Below are 20,909 nucleotides of genomic sequence, written 5' to 3'. Positions count from 1 at the left end.
TGATCAATGGTCGGATCGGTCTAGATCTGGCTCAAAAGCTTCAGATATAGATCAGTGACTGTGATCTACTTCACCTTGATTTGAATGGAGTAGATCTTTGATATATGGCTTAGATCACTCCTGATCTTGAGTGAATGGTTTAGATGACTCCAATGCTTGATCTCCTCATTTAATCTCAGAATTAAGCACAATTTGGATCGATCCAACTTGAGTCCATGGCCCTTCGATCACCTACAAAGACCACATTCAAATATTAGGCAAAATACCACAAATAGAGTATAATTTTGTATCAAAACCCAAAATGAATCACAACTCTTGATATGTGATATAAATGTGGATGTAAGCACATAATCGACTCAAAAACATGAGTATAGGATCCTTAATAATGCAATAAAATGATGGCTATCATTACTAGCAGGGGAAATACTTCGATACACTATTGCGTGGTGGAATTCGATAGATATTTAGGCTATCTTGCAAACTTACAAGCAGAGAACTAGGAATAGGCTAATTCGTAGCACAACATCTACCATTACAATGAAACCTTCGACCTAGAATATTTTCTGAACTAAGGACTTCCTCAGTTATCTTTCTTTCCTTTTATTTTTGCACCGAACACTGAATCAACGGATGCTGGGCACGTGGCGCTCTCCCAACTGCTGGCGTAGATCCCCGACCGGTCGTACGAACCTCCGGCGAACCTGCAGGGAAGTCGGGCCGGGAAGTGGTTCCCGGCGACGACCCTCCGACGCTCAAGTCAGGAAAGTGGATAGCAAAGAAGTGGCTCCAAGTATCAAAGAAGGCGTACCTCCGGTGAAGTGCGAGGCTCCTTATATAGAGCTGGGAAGGAGTCCATGCACACATACCGAGATAAATACGTGTCCCCAGCCCATACCTCAGTAAGGGCTTGTCAGCAAGCTTACCTGACACCATACTGCTACAGTCCAAGCACGTCTTCGATGGGACAGCGGAACCCCTTGTCCTAAGATTTGGAGTATGGTCGGATTATAGAGCATGCCCACTGTCAGAAGATGTCCCTTGTCCTTTTCTCCTTATTCCCTGCCGGGCGTCCGGTCGGCCAGCACGCGCCTTACGTCCGGCCGGTCATATATAGTGGTCTACTTGGGAGATTCTCGGTAACGTGCTCTATGGAGATTGTCCGCAGTATGCCACCTTATGTCTTCGGCCGAGCGTTTCATCCGCTCGGCCCTTCGATCCTGTTCAACGAGTGCCGGAACCCCGACTCCCGCCGGGGCGCCTTTTGCCATCAGTTAGACACCGGTCGGCCGGCCGGGTGGTCAGCCCCCCTTCTCCGGTCGGTCGATCCATCCCACCTTCTCTCGGTCGTCAGGTCGGTCCATCCTTATCCGATCGACCACCTGGCCCTCAGACTTCCACGTGGCGTGGACTCCCCGGAAAGGGGGTCCCCTATTCTTATCGCCGGGTCAGATATTTAGGCTACCTTGCAAACTTACAAGCAGAGAACTAGGAATAGGCTAATTCGTAGCACAACATCTACCATTACAATGAAACCTTCGACCTAGAATATTTTCTGAACTAAGGACTTCCTCAGTTATCTTTCTTTCCTTTTATTTTTGCACCGAACACTGAATCAACGGATGCTGGGCACGTGGCGCTCTCCCAACTGCTGGCGTAGATCCCCGACCGGTCGTACGAACCTCCGGCGAACCTGCAGGGAAGTCGGGCCGGGAAGTGGTTCCCGGCGACGACCCTCCGACGCTCAAGTCAGGCAAGTGGATAGCAAAGAAGTGGCTCCAAGTATCAAAGAAGGCGTACCTCCGGTGAAGTGCGAGGCTCCTTATATAGAGCTGGGAAGGAGTCCATGCACACATACCGAGATAAATACGTGTCCCCAGCCCATACCTCAGTAAGGGCTTGTCAGCAAGCTTACCTGACACCATACTGCTACAGTCCAAGCACGTCTTCGATGGGACAGCGGAACCCCTTGTCGTAAGATTTGGAGTATGGTCGGATTATAGAGCATGCCCACTGTCAGAAGATGTCCCTTGTCCTTTTCTCCTTATTCCCTGCCGGGCGTCCGGTCGGCCAGCACGCGCCTTACGTCCGCCCGGTCATATATAGTGGTCTACTTGGGAGATTCTCGGTAACGTGCTCTATGGAGATTGTCCGCAGTATGCCACCTTATGTCTTCGGCTGAGCGTTTCATCCGCTCGGCCCTTCGATCCTGTTCAACGAGTGCCGGAACCCCGACTCCCGCCGGGGCGCCTTTTGCCATCAGTTAGACACCGGTCGGCCGGCCGGGTGGTCAGCCCCCCTTCTCCGGTCGGTCGATCCATCCCACCTTCTCTCGGTCGTCAGGTCGGTCCATCCTTATCCGATCGACCACCTGACCCTCAGACTTCCACGTGGCGTGGACTCCCCGGAAAGGGGGTCCCCTATTCTTATCGCCGGGTCAGATATTTAGGCTATCTTGCAAACTTACAAGCAGAGAACTAGGAATAGGCTAATTCGTAGCACAACATCTACCATTACAATGAAACCTTCGACCTAGAATATTTTCTGAACTAAGGACTTCCTCAGTTATCTTTCTTTCCTTTTATTTTCACATCTTAATTAAAAATCCAAAACACTCATTTACTGACTATTGTCTAGCTAAATTCGAAGTGCAAAACCAATTAGCATTTAATCCTCAATCTTCATGGGATCGACTTATAAATTTTATTACTTGACGACGACCGTACGCTTATGGTATGACTTCAAGTTTTTGGCATCATTGCCTGAGATTGAGTGTTTGAATCTAATTAGTTTACATTTAGGTTTTGTCTAAACAATTCTACATTTCTTTAATTTTTTAAGTCCTTATTCTTTACTCATTATCTTTTCATTTCTACATTTTATTTCTGCATTTTAATTCTGTAATTTTCATTCTTAAAAACTTAAAAACTACAAATTCTAGTTTGCTTCTTGCTTGTATAATCAACATGGTTCATCCAACAGTAAACACTAGACATGTGTGCACACATAACATACAAATGAATAGTCAACCTGAGAACTCTTATAGCACATACCAATCGTGTGTACACTCAACATCATATGCATAATTGTTATGCAACCGCAAGTGCACGATTTTGTCGTCAGTAATAAAAAGATTATCGATCCTATAGGGACTGTTGATTAAGTACTAGTTGACTTCGTACGGTGAATTATCTAGACAAACGTAAGATTGGTTGGAAAAGAAAGTAAGAGAAAGAGAAGAGAGAAGAGATGGTGGATCTTGAGAGGGGTTGAGCTATGAGGATGTGAGAGATGGTTTAAGGTACGATTCTAGGTTTCGATTTCCTTGTGATGCTAGGTGATGTTACATAGATTGCTTAGTTCCTATCCTCCATGTTCATACTCTTGTAAGAAGTTAGATGCATTACCGACTCTCCCCTACAGTGGATAAGCCGGCATGATCTCCTACTCCATGTCCTATGCTACCAAATGGAAGTGATTCCTATGAAGTCCATTAGCGGGACAACCTATCACCAATGTCCCTCAGTCATACAACACAGAAACACACTAACACACAATAACATAGAAATAGAAATAGTGATTATGCCCGATCTCCTACTTCCATGTGGAGATTTGCTTCTCCTTTCAAGGTGATACCCTAGACGTCCGTTAGCGGGGTAGCCTGTCACTAGAACCCCTCGATCATACGATCTAGGGTATCCCCCTACGGGATTAACAATTCTACACAGCTATTTGATAAAATATGCAAAAGGTATATATAAGCTTCACACACACATTTCATCAAACAAGAACAAGGCATTAACAAATCATTGAATAGAAACATGCCATATCCACATAGTTTTACATCTCCATCACATCACAAATACTCCCTAATCCTAGAAAGGAGATATACTCCATTGCAAAGGAAGAACACCCCCAAAACATAAAGTAAAGCATACTAACAACCCTAGATGTGAAAAGAAGGAGAAGAAGAGATGCTTGCCGATGTTTTCGATGTCTTGGGGATGCCTCCTTACTCCAGAGATGGACAGATTGTTAAGGGATGGAGGTGAATAAAGCTCTAGAGTTTTCCCCTAAGGGGAGAACCCTTCCTCAAGGAGAGAGACGAAGTCCCAGACCCATGATGAGTCAAAGAATGAGGTTCAGTCATGACCGTGTGGCATCCACATGGCCAGCTTCTTCTTGGCCTCGGCTCTTGTCATACGGCCATGTAGATTCACACGGCCTTACTCGACTTTCTCTTGGGTTGAGTCACATGGTCATGTGGCTCACATTGCCGTGGCCTTCTTCTTCACTGTTGGCCTCACACGACCGTGTGTGTCACATAGCCATGGCCTTCTTCTCCTCTGGAATGTTGGCACGGGGAGATTCACATGGTCGTGTGGGGCACACAGTTGTGGCTTGATTTGCCTCTGGTGGGGGCACGACCGTGTGGGTCACACGGCCTGAGTTTGTTTTCTTCCAGAGTTGTTCCCGTGTGTATTTTTGCTCTATTTTTGCTCTAATATGTGTTCTGTCAATCAAAATATACAAAGAGCAGATCTCTAAACAGAATATAATGGAAGTATGACATTATAATGAAATATGGTATAATAAACATAGATTATGCTAATATTATACAAGTAGATGTGCGTCAAAATATGCATAAAAGTGTATATAATCTACACACATCAATAATCTGCATGTTAACTCATTCAATAAGACATCCCCTATAGTTTATACTCTATATATAAACACAACAGAGTATAGATATCGAAAAGCCAACACTATATATGAAATAGCTAGATCATCTCTAAGTTCAAGAAGATAAGTCTCAAGAAAGATATCAAACAAATAGATTTAAGGTAAAACAACCTAATTCATCAATCAAAATAGCCATGCACTAAGTTTAATAAACTAAAGAGGCCAAGGGCAACTATAATCCCTTAATATATTTATGATATGGCCTCGAGTGAATTCTTTATAATTGATTATTGGATTGAATAATAAATCAGACAAGATGATGAAATTGATTGGAATAACTAGGCCAGCTAATAACTCGACCGGTGCCTCAGAAATCTATAATTTTGATAGCACAAGAGCATGCTCGCTTATAACTTGGTTGGTGGTTCAGGAGTCTGGAATATTAAGGTGCGAGAGCATGCTTTCTTATAACCCGGTTAGTGGCTCAGGAGTCTGGAATATAAAAATGTGAGAGCATGTTTTCTTATAACCTAGTCGGTGACTCAGGAGTCTGAATTATAAAGGCACGAGAGTATGCTCGCTTATAACCTTGCTGGTGACTCAGGAGTCTTAAATATAAAGGCACGAGAGCATACTAGCTTATAACTCAGCCAAAGGCTCAGGAGTCTGGAATATAAAGGTGTGAGAGCATGCTCGCTTATAACTTGATCGGAGGCTCGGGAGTCTGGAATATAAAGGTGCGAGAGCATGATTATTTATAATCTGACCGGAGGCTCAAGAGTCTGGAATATAATGGTATGAGACATGCTCACTTATAACCTGACCGGTGGCTCGGGAGTCTAGAATTTGCTAGGACCTTTTGAGATAGATCACCTGCATTTTCATTGAGTAAAAAATATTTAAAGTACTACATCAATGCATTACAAGCGTACTCTTAAGTCCTATAAGGCTGCAGGTGGTTGACACTCCAAGGTCAATCTAAATTTTTTCCATCCGCATCTTGGAGATAATAGGAGCCATAAGCGAGCTTTTGCACCACTTTATATGGTCCTCCCAATTGCGGCTTTAGCTTGTTAACATCCCCGACCGGTTTCACCCGCTTCCAGACCAGATTGGCAACTTAAAAAAATTTGGGGATAACTCTTCTATTATAATTTTACTCATCCTTTGATCGTATGATATTAACCGAGCTGTCACCTTGTCTCTCACTTCTTCTATCAGATCAAGCTCCATAAGGCGTCGATTGACATTGTCCTCATCGTACAACCACTTTCGATCGGATTCCACACCAATCTTGATCGCGACCACTGCTTCACCACCGTAAACTAGATGAAAAGAGGTTATACCTGTCGCTTCCTGAGGGATTGTATGATATGCCCACAGTACGCTGGGTAACTCGTCAACCCAGCTTCCTCTGAGATGGTCTAATTTAGTTTTAAGATCTCTGATGATTTCTCTATTTATCACTTCTGCATGACTGTTGCTCTAGGGGTAAGCCATAGAAGTAAAGGCTTGTGTTCTACCATAGATTGAACACCACTCTTAGATTTTCCTATCCTGAAATTATCTTTCATTATCTAAAATCAATTTGTGTGGAATTCTGAACTTGCAAATGATATGCTGCCACAAGAATTTGATGACTATCTACTCAATTATCTTAGCCAACAGCTCGACCTCCACCCATTTTAAAAAATAATCCACAGCCACTAGAAAAATATTTTTTGGATGGATCCTAAGGGAAAAAGCTCACTATATCCATATCCTACTGATCGAATGGGTAGGAAAATATTTTTAGCAACTCCATGGGGGTGGTGATAGATATTCTAATGTTTCTGTGATGATAAGCAGATTTTTACTAATTGAGTTGCATAAGCCTGCAGGATAGGCAAAAAATACTAGGCTAGTAATATTTTTCAAGCGAGAGACAGGCTGCCCGCATGACTTCCATAGGAATCTTGATGCACTTCCTATAAAATATATTGCACATCATCGGATTTGATACACTTGAGTAAAGGACATGAGAAAGCTTGTTTATAAAAATAATCTCCAATTATAGTGAATCGACCGACTTTTTTCTTGATTATGCGTCCTTGCTCTTCGTTTGTTTGTAAGATGGCCTGTTTCAGAAATAAAATGATGGGCATTCTTCAATCACTCTACAATTCAAGGTCAGCCTGTTATTCAATGCAAGCTACTAACAATGTTTGTTCTATTGGGTTGTCTAGGGTCCATGGAACTATGGAGGAAGTTAACTTGGCCAAGTCATCTATTGTTTGATTTTTTTGCCCGAGGAACCTTTTGTATGATCACTTCTTGAAATCTAGCTCCAAACTTCTCGAATGCATCTGCATAAAGCTTGAGCCGCTCATTATTGATCTCAAAATTTCCTGATAATTGCTGAGCATCCAATTGAGAATCTGAATAAATTAAAATCTGAGAAGCTCCCACATGTCAGGAGACTTGCAGGCCAACTATCAATGCTTTGTATTTTGCTTCATGTTCATGCCTAATAATTTAGCTAAATAGATAGCTCTATTGTGTCTCCCTGGGTGATATCATAAGAATACCTATTCCACTTCCCTATTGAATGGATGATTATTCCACGTATATTTTTCAAGTTCCCTCAAGCTCAAGGTTTTACACTTTTGCTATGAAATCAGCTAGGGCTTGAGTCTTGATGGCCGCTCGAGGTTGATATTGTATGTCATATTCACTGAGCTCTATGACCTACTTAATCAACCTCGTAGAGGCCTCTCGGTTGACAAGTACTCGACCTAAAGTGTTATTAGTAAGTATCATGATCAAGTGAGAAAGGAAATAAGGATGTAACCTCTTAGCAGCTAAGACCAATCCATGCGCTAATTTCTCGAGCACAGTGTAACGATACTTGACCCCAACACTGATTTGACTGCATGCTCATTGGCTGACAAATGCACCCGCAAAGGGTCTCCTGCCACTGGCTTAGTGAGTATAGGCAGGGTAAATAAATAATTTTTTAACTCCTCAAAAGCTTTATTGCAGTCAGCATCCCACTGGAATTTGGTTGCTCAGGGGAGGATCTTGAAAAAAGGCAAGCTTCAATAGGCTGATCGGGAGATGAAGCGAGATAGGGTTGTGATTCGGTCGGTCAATCTTTGCGCCTCCTTCAGATTGTGCGAGGGAGCCATAACCTAAAGGGCTTGTACTTTGCTCAGGTTGGGTGTGAAAAATTCTCTCAATTGCCTGCTTGACATGTTAGTGCTCATGGTATCTAAAAAATTTATAAGGAAAACTAAAAATACAGAATTAAAGATAAGAAAAAAAGTGTATAATGAAAAGAAAGAAAGGAAATATAGAAATAAAAGTAAACAAATAAATGAAAAATTTATCCACAAGTCTAGAGTAACTCATATGCTAATCCACTAATGTTAATACAAACAGTCCCTAACAACGGTGTCAAAAACTTGATGCGAGTCCGCAAGTATACGGGTGTCATCAAGTAATAAAATATTGATCCGACAGGGACTGCTGATTAAACACTAGTTAACTTCACACAATGAATTATTTAGACAATTGAAAGGTGGTTCACAAATGTTAGAAGAGAGATTGAAGAGAGGGAGAGAAGGTTGAGAGAAAGAGAGAGAAGAATTGATCTTAAGAGGAGTTGAGCTTAAGAAGAGGATGTGAGAAATGGTTTGGGAGGCGATTCTAGGATTTCGATTTTACTATGATGCTAGTTAATGTCTCTATGTATTATTCATCTCCTTACCTCCATCTTTATGCACATGCAGGAAGTGTAACTAAATACCGATACTATCCCTTAGAGGTCATGTCAGAGTGCTACCCCTATTAGTGTTTAATGCCACTAAGTAGAAGAAGTAACCTAGCGAGTCCGATTAAAGGGATACCCTTATCACTAGGTCCCCCTGGTTATACAATCACAAGATTACATGGACACTTATTAACATAGGATTAGAGATAACCCATTAAACCTAATTAGATGCTTCCTTGTGGAGAATTGTTCTCCCTTTCAAGGCAATGCCCTAGATGTCCGAAAATGGGATACTCTTATCACTAGGATCCCTCAGTCATATGATCTAGGGCATTCCCCCTCAGGGTGAACAATCAATATACATCTACATATTTACACCATTCACACAATTCATCAAACACATAGAAGACATAATATATATAGAATATGACATAAATGCTTCATCGAATAAGAAGATATCTAAGTACATAGTTCATACATCACATTATATCATAGTTACTTCCTACATCCTAGATCAAGAGAATCTACTCTATTTCAAGGAAGATACAACCAAGAGATAATAAAATTAGCATCTATAACTCAAAACATGGATTGAGAGAGAAGAGAATGCTTATCGGTGTGTCATCAATATTCTAGGCTAGACTTCTTACTCCAAAGGTGGATGGATCGTCGGAGATGCCAAGGAGAGGGATGAAGTTCCAACAAACCCAAGATGAGTCAAAGAATGAGGTTCTTGATCCTTTTATACCTCCTCCAAACTGTCCAGGAAAACTAGGATTATAGGGGGTCTAATAAACTAAGTTTTTCATCCCTTAAATATATTTTTATCATAATTCACCCTGAACCAAAGTTGTATCCATTGAAATTATCTATAATTTGATATTTATATTGAGCCATAGCTCTAACTGAGCTTAAAGTTATGATGGTTTAAAGTTTGGTCTACAGTCTAGGCAAAGTTTCCAATGAAATCGCGGTTGGGAGGCACGACTGTGCCTTTTAGCACGCTTTTACGCTTTCTCTCTATTGAACCTGAAGCAAGTTGTATATCTTGAAGTTAGCTATGTTTCAATATAATTGACTACCCATAACTTCAATAGAGTGCAAAGTTATGACCGTTTCAAAATAAGTTTGTAGCCTGCCCATAATTCAACACAGCCTTATTTTTAGTGCGACACGATCTCGTGTTCTTTGTCACACAACCGTGACTCCTAGAATAGCCATGGTCTTCCCCTTATCTAGATAAAAGACATGGTTGTGTGGGTTTACACGGCCATGATCTTCATCAGCTCTGAAAGAATGGCACGGTAGTGTGCTACCTGGCCATGGGAGATTGACACGACCGTGTGGTTTCCACACGATAGTATGGTTTCTTGCTCTACTTTGTGGCATGGCCATGTGGTTTCACACGGTCATGACCTTCTTCTCCTCTGGGCATGTGGCACGACCATGTGAATTCCACATAGCCGGGCCCTTTTTCTTCGTTTGTTCTCCAATCCATCTACTAACACCGTTTTCACCCCAAAAGCACATCCTACTAATCAAAACAAGTAAAGAGTAGATCTCTAAACAAAAGGAGTAGAAATATGATGTTATAATGAAATAGAGTGTAATAAACATAGATTATACTCATGAAATATAGGTAGATGTGCGTTAAATTATGCATAAAAATATATATAATCTGCGTACATCAATAGTGTGGACAAATAATTTCTTAACTCCTCAAAGGCTTTGTTGTATTCAGCATCCTACTGGAATTTGGTTGCTCAGCGGATGATCTTGAAGAAAGGCAGGCTTTGATCAGTCGATCGACAGATGAAGCGAGACAAGACTGTTATCCTGCCGATCAGTCTTTGTGCTTCCTTCAGATTTTGTAGGGGAGCCATATCCTGGAGGGATTGCACTTTGCTTGGGTTGACTTTTATCCCTTGCTCGATCATAATATATCCCCAAAACCACCCACTTTTTGCTCCATACAAAAATTTACTGGGTTGAGCTTTAGTTTGTACCGCCTTAAAGTCTAGTAGGTTTTTTCCACATCGGTGCATAGATCAATCACCCTGAGGGACTTAATAAGGATGTCATTCACATAAACCTCCATATTTCACCAATTTACTTTTGAAACACTTTGTTCATAAGTCATTGGTAAGTAGAACCTACTTTCTTTAGTCCGAACGACATAACATTAAGTAGTAAGTGCCTTTAGCAATTATAAAGCTAATCTTCTCCTAGTCATCCATGGCGAGTGGTACTTGATAGTACCTTTGATAGACGTCCAACATATAAATTAACTTGCATCCAGAAGTGGAATCTACTACCTGATCAATTCTCGATAAGGGGTAGTAATCCTTAGGGCATGCTTTATTGAGTTCCTAGAAGTCGATGCAGACCCTCCATTTGTTTTCTGACTTGGACACCAAGGCCACGTTGGCTAACCAATTTGGGAACTACACCTCCTGGATGTAGTCGACCTCCAATAGCTTATCCACTTCTGTGGGAATGATCTTATTATGATCTGCCCTAAAATCTCTCTTTCTCTACTTGACTAGCCGGACTTTAGGGAAGACATGAAATACTTGCTCTATGACTATAGATGAGATGCCTATGATCTCCTTAGGTTCCCAAGCAAAAATATCATTGTTACGTGTAAAACACACAACAAGCTCTTCGTTAAGCTCTAAAGGTAGGTCGGTGGCTACTTGGGTAGTGGTTTCTGGTCACCTTAGTCGAATTTGAACCTCCTCCTTCTCTTCATAGACCAAGGTAGATGGTGCTTCTCGAATGATGTTGACTTCCATTTGTTGCATCTTTCAGGTAGAATTGGCTTCAGTCTTGATTATATCAACATAGCACTTGTAATGCCCCAAGGGTATAGTTGTCCGTCAAATCGGATGGTACACCTAGTGATAATATGAAAAATACGATATCAAATTCTGGTCAAGAAAAATAAACATCGATGCAATATAAAATCTCAACTCATAAAAATTGATGCATATATGTATGTATGAACATGTGAACATACCAATCTACACAAGATAATAATTATACTATTATTACAAAACCTCATCAATTCAACGAAGGAAAGAAAATAATAAACAATGGTAGTGGAACAGAAAAATAAAACAATTTGAACAGAGAATCCAAACTCAAGTGGAATCGGCAGCCAGGATCTCTGAGTGAGACATAACACATCCTCTACCTGCTAATCTAGAAATAGAGGAAAAGTAAGGGGTAGCGAGTACAATAACTCAGTGGGTATAAGAAGATAGTGTATGATACTATATATAAGAGGATCAAATGATGCATTCTTAGATAATAATACTTACTACGAAAGTACTTACTGACATAAAATCATCTACTAAACAAACCATAACCAATGACAAAATCCTTCACTAATCTGCTCCACCAGGTATACTGATACACCCTAATTTTATCGCGAAATGAGTATCAAAAGAATTAAGTGACCGAATTCATTCTACACTAATATAGTATAGAGATGTCTCGGGCCGTCTCCCAACGAATGTAAACAGTAAAATGATAGTCTTAGGATCAATTATTGTTGGCTTGGGGTTTTCTGAATAAATTGGGGATTTCAGAATTGACTTTTGAACAAAGAGAAGAAGTAAGGACCTAAAGCTATGCTACATTTGCAAATTCAACTCATGGAAATTAACAAATAAAGAAGCTAACTAATCCAAACTACTGCATTGAAAGAAATGGCAAACAAGAATAACCTAATACAACAATTAAGCAAATCTAAATTGTGTAGAAATCAAGAATCAAGAACAGTGGTATTAATCAAAGGTTCCAAAATAATAGCACGGGAATTCGAATCAACTATGCCATAATAAACTACAACAAAATGACAATTCAAACAAAAATGAGGAAGCAAACATCCAAAAGATTCTCACTAATCAAACTAGGAAACTCTAGCTTGGATCTGATGTGTATCAGAGAAAGAACTCAGTGATGAAGGTAACAGAGGAGATAAACTCGGCTGAAAATGGAGCAAGATCAGAGGGAAGGCAGAAGAAAATACTTCTGATCATTCAGATGGATGAAGAGTTTCAGGAAAGGAAGATCACCGGCCGGAAGACAAAGGAATCGGCTGAAACCACCAGATTTTCCACCTTCTCTGCTTCTTCTTCCTCACACGAAGTCGTAGCAGCAATTACAGTCAGATCTGAAATAGCAAGATGAAGTGGCATCACTGGTTGCTGATGGATGGATTTCATTCGGAGGAAGGGTCGCCCTTGACCTCGCTTGCTCGCCGGCGGTGGAAGATCGGAATCGAGATCGCTGAAGTAGATTGTTCCCCTGTTTCTTGGCGTGCGTACTGTAGCAATTGAGGATCCCCCTATAGCTTCTCATTTCCCATTTAAATCAGATCTGAAATCTATGATGGACGGCTATGATTCTTTCACATCTAATCCAATGGTGAGATTTGATCTAAATTTGATCCAAAGGCTCAAATCTTCATCAAGGGACATGATCTATCTTTTCCTAGCTCGGATGGACTAGATATTCAATGGATAGTTAAGATTGCTATTGATCTTGATGAATGTTTCAGATGTCTCCAAAGCTTGATCTCCTTAATTAGCCTTCGATTTGATCCTAAATTTGGTCTGATCTGATCAAGTCAATGCCCCTTTGATGCCTAAAAGATTATATTTGAATATTAGCATCAAATACTGTAAATATAAGATAATTTATAATTAAGTCCACAAATGAATGCAATTCATGAAATATGATATAAATGTGGAATTAACACATGAGAAGATCAAATGACATGCTTATATGAATCAAAATATCAATACAAAATGATGATTATCATATAACCAATAATTCAAGAGTAAATATAGTAAATCCAAAAACCACCTTCATAAACTCAGCACATAGCAAGCATATAACAACCACAAAACAAGCTCTGATTACACGCAATAACATGCTACCACGAATGAGTCTCGTGAGCAGTCAAGGTATCCACTATTTACGGGTGATAATACACGCTACCACCATCTGGTCCAGTGGACAGATAGGATAAGGTAGCTATCTAGCTCCTTAGCTAATGATTGCGAGCTGTTGGTATTAGCCCTAAGAGTCAATTATGAGATGATTAAGCTTTTTGGGTTACTCATTGAGTTAGACTCAAATGAATCCACTCATTGGATTGAGCACTCATTGGATTGAGTTCAATTTGAATTAGACACATTGGATTAATGGTTTAGACTCATTGGATTATTGGATTAATGGGTTAGACTCATTGAGTTATTGGATTAATGATTAATCCAATATAATAATCCAACCCAATAAGAGGAATACAAATAGACAAGAACCCTTGGTATCCATTGGATGAATATAATTAGGTTTTTGATTAGATTTTTCTTTAGAGATGAAAAATGAGACTCTAGATCTTCCCTTCTTCCTCCTTAGCTGAATTCTTGCTCTTGGCCGAACCTCTATGTGTGGCTATCACCATAGTGGTGGTTCTTCTCCAAATCGTGAGTTCGTGAGATGGATAGAACGTGTTCATGTGGGTACCATAGAGGTGCGACCACTTGATCATACTGAGATTTGTATCCAAAGAAAAGTTACTGTCAGGATTGTGAAGGGCATGCAACAAAGGTATAAATCTCATCAAACTTAGTATATGTGTTTTATTCCTTCGCATGGATCTTCTAGAGAGGATCTAGCTATTTTTTTACTACGTTTTTCACGTGTTTAGCGCACTAGATCTCTACAGTAGTAATAGAGCCACTTGCAAAGACATATACTAAGTTGTAGTTAGATGGCCAAAGGTCTCAGCCTAGAAACTATTGTGAACAGCAAGGTCTCGACCAACACTATTGTGAACAGCAAGATTTTAGCCAAAGGTTTTATGGGTAGGGGGACCATCATGGCGTTGCGGCTCATAAGTCTTTGTTGAAATCATAATAGATTTTATGTCAAAAAATATTATGAATGTTATATGACATGGTGCATGGTTATGACCTTAGCCACAATGTGATTGAATGTGTGTGTATGTTGTAATTCATAATACGACCTGTGTGTCGTGCCTCTCTTCTTTTCATTCTGATTGTAAATTTAGACTACCCTCGAATGTAAATCAAGATTTCTTTAGATTTTGTAATGTATAAATTAGAGAAAGAACCAGTCTACTGGACGATGGTGAAAAGAGAGAAGGACAACAACACATGGCTACCAAGGAAGCACTTGAAGAAGATTCTTAGACCTAGGTTGACCTTTCAATCTTCTCATTGGCTTGAGAAGATCATAGTTTATGGGGCCATAACCATGTCACATTTCATTAGCGTATATGTTGATGTATGCCTTGATATGCCATGAATGTATGGGATGCATATGTAGCTATCATAATTAGGTCCTTTTAATATGCCTACCAAAGTTTAGTACTCACTACTATCTCGATCATTTGTAGTCAGGTTTTGTCAAAGAAAAATAACTCATTTTATCTTGATAGAGTGCGATAGGACAATTGTGATATCCGACTATTAGACTTTGGTCGTGACTCAACTAAGTTATCTCAATTGAATTGAGAACTTAGAGGCATATCCCATGCAATGTAATTCAAATTATACTAGTCTTGGCCAATTAGCCAAAGCTAACTTAAGATGAGTTATAATATGGATTTCATAAGATGGGCAAATGAATAAATAGTCTTGTTCACCTAGCTATGTAGCTAGATGTCTTAGTCATTCATATTTCTTATGGTGAAGTGTTACTCCCACATGTGATGATATTTCTTGTGGTGGAGCGTTGCTTCTATATATGATGATCTATTACTGTTACTTACACTGGTACATACTTATGATATGCAATACCCATGTTGATTATTATCTGGCACTATTCATGGTATTATTTGCAGCTGAGTAGGTTGATTATGTAGTATATGCATACTTATGTCATCTTCATATTATGAGTATTTACCTTTGAGGCCATATACCTTTGTTCTCCTTATGCTTTGATCATGCACTATCTTGTATTACCCGAGGAGTCATTTGGACTCACTTCCCGATTGTATTTTCTCTTCCTCAGGTAGTAGATAGATGATATGTGGAGTCATTTGGAGATCTTGTCCACCAGTCCCATGTCACATCAAGCGTTTTCCCCGTTATTGCTTTTACTTGCATTATTGGTTTCCGGACTTGCTTATGTAATAAATAACTTGTGTGTGGATTTTGGACTTATGGTGATCTTTTATTCAGTTATGTACTTGTTGTGTTAAGTCGTACCGATACGCAATCATTTCAATTTGTATGTTGAGTGGGTTTTGATATATTTTTCTATTATGTAGTAGGTTATTTTATCTTTCGTTGTTATGTTTATTCCTACTTGTGGTATTGTATCAAGTTATATCTAATATTGTCATAAGGGGTATTGTCCATTTTATCGAACAAGTACACTTCTAAGGCATGACAAGCACAGTATAATAATAATTATGATCCTGCAAAACATAGTTAGATATAATATGCATGTATAAAGAAGATAGATAGGACTGTCTGATCTCAACTTAGAAACCTTCATTGGTTCCTTCAGTCAGATCAACGCCAAGGTGTGTCCAATAATGACACGACCTCATTGCACTCTACTCTAGGAGCATACCTTAACTTAACCACTAAACAACTAGTTTGATAAACCTATTTGGACTTTTTCTCTTACTCGGTGTCTAATCGACCCACCAGGACTTTCCTTTCTTATGTCTGATCCAACTAACCCATCAAGTGCACTGCTAGATGAGCTCATCCGATCTTTTGTCTAGTATCTAGTACTTTTGATCCACTAAGACTACTTACCTAGTGTCTGATCATCCTGAACCACTAGGTCTTTTTGATGCCTAATGTTTGGTCTTCCTGAGCATTAGGACTTTCCATGTTTAGTGACTTGCACATTTAGCTTACCCATTAAACACATAATATCAAATTTTAAACCCTTTGTCATACATCAAAATATATGTTCAATTATTGATACTGACTGCACCAACAAAACATACTCTAAGGGGTATCTTAGAGTACTTGATGTAAGATATGACAAATTAAATAAAATATTTTATTAGAGAAATAACCTTATAGGATTTTTTTCAGAATTTTTAGAAATTTTATAGGATTTAAACGGAGATCGTATGATATGTTTTTAGCGATGGAACTATTGGATTAGGATAAAGTCTGTTTGGAATATCCCTAAAGTAGGAGTTGATTAACCTAGACCTTTAATTAAAAAGAGCTACATTATAAACTTCCCATTTCTATTCGTCCTGTATCCGTGCCCTACTCCCCTTCTCGACTTGTCGCCGCCGCCTCCCCCACTTTCACAAAGGCCAGACCGACGACACCGCAGTCTTCACCATTGCTAGGGGATGATGCCATGGCTTTCCCATCGCGTTGCTGTCCTAATCCCTCCCCCTCCTTCACGCATCTCTGTCGACACCATCTCTGCAAGCCCCATTGAGCCATGCTTTGGCTCCCGAAGCACGCCACTGCCCGACGTCGTCACCTCCTTCACGTGAGGCAAGATTTATGATGTCATAGTCATTGTCGTCGCAAGGGTTGAGCCACCGGTCTCCCCTCGATTTTGAAGCATAACCACCCCATCTCTGGTACCCTAGCATTTCCACCATCGGCCACTATCCATATGCACCACCGCACTGTCGTCGCCTCTTCTCTAATCCAACCACCACTGTTGGGATGTATACTAAAATCCTAGCTTTTTGTATGAACATAAGAATCACATTGGTCAAATGCCTACATTTAAGTTAAATGTAGTTGTCCATTTAATTTATATTGTAGATAACATGGTGTGTGGTGCCACACAGAAGATCATGTTAAATAGTAGCTCACAACCAAGATGGATTGGGGCAAACCATTGGAATGGTTGTAGTTTTGGTATTAGTTTATCTTGACTATAAAGTTACAGTAGTACACTATGTGTGTATTGAGCAGGACCATTTGAGGTTGTTTTCTTTTTTATACTGACTGCATAAAAGAACAAAACGTCTGTTATTATGGATGCACATACTCTTAATCTCGATATAATAACAAGCACATATACTTAGTATTTATTTCTTTAATTTATCAATTGGTAAGATTTAGTTCGTTAAATCAATAGACCCAATAAGTTGGGAAATAATATTATTTATATGGTGTGTTTTTGATTATAGAAGAAAATTGTGCCCTAGTAATCTATGTTGATGATGTCCCCTTGAGAAGCTCATAAGAATTGTCATGTAAACCTTCTAGGTGGATTTAGTCCAGCATGATAATGAAGTTGAGTGGTTCTACTCTTGGAGATAGATATTAATTAAGTGAATTGTCAATAACTCATTTAATTAGTGGACATTCGATATCTTAAACACAGGGAGATTAATGCACTCATAATAAGAAGGAGCCCTTAATGTAATTTGGAATTGGTACGGTAGTTCAATAATAACTCTTTAGTGGTATGAGTTATTATTGATGAACTTGAGTTGGGTGTTCGGGACGAACACAGGAAGCTCAAGCTCATCAGGAGACCAAAACTAATTTCTCCTCTCTGTCCCTGTTGTAGCCTCAATAAAGCCTTGTATCCACAAAGTCCACTTCTTACCCAAGTACTGAGCCGGACACATCCTTGCTTAAAGCAAGGGGGGCCAACCAAGCATTAATTTGGAGCCAAGTAATGGTCGGCCAAGCTTGGTGTCCAAGCTAGGGGCCGACCACATAAGAATAAAAGGGAGTTTTTAATTTTGTGTTAAAAACTTTCCTTTTATAGCCATCCTCATGGTTTTAAAAGAGAGTTTAAAATTTTTAAAATCTTTCCTTTTATAGCTATCTACAAAATATTAAAGAGAGATTTTAATTTTGTTAAAATCTTTCCTTATTTGTAGTTATCTATAATGTTTAAAAAAGAGATTTTAATTTTTGATAAAATTTTCCTTTTTTGTAACCATGATTTAAAAAGAGAAATTTTAATTAATCTTTCTTTTTTGTAGTTGTCTACATGTTTTAAAATAGAGAGATTAATTTTAAAACTTTCCTTTTGTTTCCATGTACAATAGGAAATTTAAAAGAGAGAGATTTTAATTGTTATTAAAATTTTCTTTTTTGCCAAGACCAAAGATTATAATTTTAGAGTGTATACTAAAAGCCTAGCTTTTGTAAACATTTATTTGTTGAAATAAAAGAATCACATTGGTCAATATCTGCATTTATTTGTTAAATGTAATTTGTTCAATTAATTTATATAGTAGATAATATGGAGTGTGGTGTCACACTCAGAAGATCATGTTGTCGGTTCTCTATAAATTATAAACAGTTGCCCGCGACTAAGATAGAAAGGAACAAATTATCAGAATAGTCATAGTGTAATTAAGTATTAGTTTATCTTAACTAATAAATTATATTGATACACTTTAAGTGTATTGAGTAGGACCATTTAGGTATGTTCTTTTTGTACTGACTTAGTAAAAGAACTAAACTTTAGTTATTATGGAAGTGTGTGCTCTTAATCCTAATATAATAACAAGCACATATATTTAATATTTATTTCTTTGACTTATCAAAGGGTGAGGTTTAGCTTGATAAATCAATATGCCCGATAAGTTGGGAAATGATATTACTTATAGTGTGCGTTGTTGATTATAGAAGGAATCTGTGTCCTAGTTATCTAGGTTGAGAATGTCCCCAAGAGGAGCTCATAAGGATTGCCATGTTAAACCCTGCAAGTGGACCTAGTCTGACATGACAATAAAGTTGAGTGGTACTACTCTTGGAGCTAGATATTAATTAAGTGAGTTGTCAGTAACTTACTTAATTAGTGGACATTCGTAATCTTAAACACAGGGAGATTAACACATTCATGATAAGAAGGAGCACATAATGTAATTTGGGATTGGTGCGGTAGTGCGGTAATAAATCTCTAGTGGAATGAGTTACTATCGATGAACTTGAGTTGTGTGTTCGGGGCGAGCACGGGATACTCAAGCACATCGGAAGGACAAAACCAATTTCTCCTCTAGGTCCCTGTCGTAGCCTCATTATAGCCTCAAGTCCATCCAAATGTAAGGTTCTTCTTGGTGTACAAGAAGGGGGCCGGACCATAGCTTGGTGACCAAGCAATGACCGGCCACATCCTCTTATAGGGGCCGGCCCTATTGCTTGGTGACCAAGCTTGTAGGGGCCGGCCAAGATTAATTCAAATAGGAGGGGTGTTTTGAATTTTTAAAATCTTCTCCTTGTAGAAAACTATAAGTTTTAAAAGAGAGATTTTAAATTTTTTTAAAACTTTCCTTATTTGAATTAGGCCACATGTTTTAATAGAGAGTTTTAAAAGTTTTAAAACTTTCCTTTTTTAACCATCCTCATGGTTTAAGAAAAAAAAGGAAGATAAGTTTTAAAATTAAAATTTTCTATTATCATGTTAAAAAAGAAAATTTTGTAAAAGAAGTTTTAAATTTTAAAACATGGTTTTAATTTTTAGAACTTTCCTTTTTAACTCCTACTTTTGGAAAGAGAGCTTGTAAAATTTTATAAGAGTTTTTCTTGTAAAATTTTATAAAAATAAAATTCCTTTTTCCCCTTGATGAGGTGGCCGGCCACTTGCTTGGGTTGGGGCCGGCCATATTAAAAATTATAGAATCATCACAAAAATTAATTTTGGTAATTGATTCAATCAAGAGAAAAGAAAAGGAAAAATAAAAAGGGAAAAGGAAAAACTCTTGGATGATTTTATTTTTTGTAAAAAGTTTTTCCTTATTTGCCTTGGGCAAGTAATATAAAAGAAGGGGTGAGGGGGGCTTCATGAGACACAACTGTTATTCTCTTGCTTGGAGATCCCTTGGTGGCTGAGCTTCTCTCTTCTCCCTTTCCCTTTGCTCTCTTCTCCTTGGTGGTGGTGGTGGCCGAATTCTAGAGGAAGAGGAAGGACTCTTTTGGGTGGTGTTCATTTTGGAGGATCGTCGCCCACACGACGTCCAAGGTGAGGCGAGGAATACGGCAGAAGATCTCAAGGTCATTAGTTTACAAAGAGAATGTATAACTAGTAATTTTCTTCTGCATCATACTAGTTATTTTCTTTGTAAGAATTCTAAATACAAGAGGTAATTAGATCTAGTTTTTTCGAATTTATTTTTCGAGTTTGTGTTTTCTTCTTTTTCAAACTTGTGATTCGATTGTTCCTTTTGGTTAACCTAGAGTTATTTAAGGAAATAAATATTAACTTTCCTTAAAAGGCTTTGCCTAGGCGGTGGTGGTTGCTCCCATATCCAAGAAGGCCATGTGCCTCGCCATGCAGTCCTAGAAGCTAATTTTGAAAATTAATATTTATGAAATTAATAACCTAGGTAGATTTGAATCAATAGTGTTAAGTTTCGCTTGCGATTCAAATCTAAACCATTAAGAACAGATAAGTTAAATTTGGAATCAATGATGTTAAGTTCCGTCTGCGATTCCTAATTTAACTTCTAAAGAACACAATAGGTTATTTAAGGAAA

General features: G+C 38.9%; 1 long non-coding RNA gene across 2 annotated transcripts in view; it reads left to right on the top strand.

The window, feature by feature from the left end:
* Positions 1 to 15,752, top strand: part of LOC122035230 — a 40,140-nt gene extending 24,388 nt beyond the window's left edge. For both annotated transcript variants that reach the window (XR_006126933.1, XR_006126932.1), the window contains exon 3: positions 15,482 to 15,752. This is a non-coding gene — a long non-coding RNA (uncharacterized LOC122035230). The remainder of the gene's footprint in view (positions 1 to 15,481) is intronic.
* The last annotated feature ends 5,157 nt before the right edge of the window (positions 15,753 to 20,909 follow it).

The sequence above is a fragment of the Zingiber officinale genome, chromosome 11B (assembly GCF_018446385.1).
Source record: "Zingiber officinale cultivar Zhangliang chromosome 11B, Zo_v1.1, whole genome shotgun sequence".
Classification (NCBI taxonomy): domain Eukaryota; kingdom Viridiplantae; phylum Streptophyta; class Magnoliopsida; order Zingiberales; family Zingiberaceae; genus Zingiber; species Zingiber officinale.
Note: the sequence above shows the minus strand (reverse complement) of the source record. Positions and strands in the feature narration are given on the sequence as shown.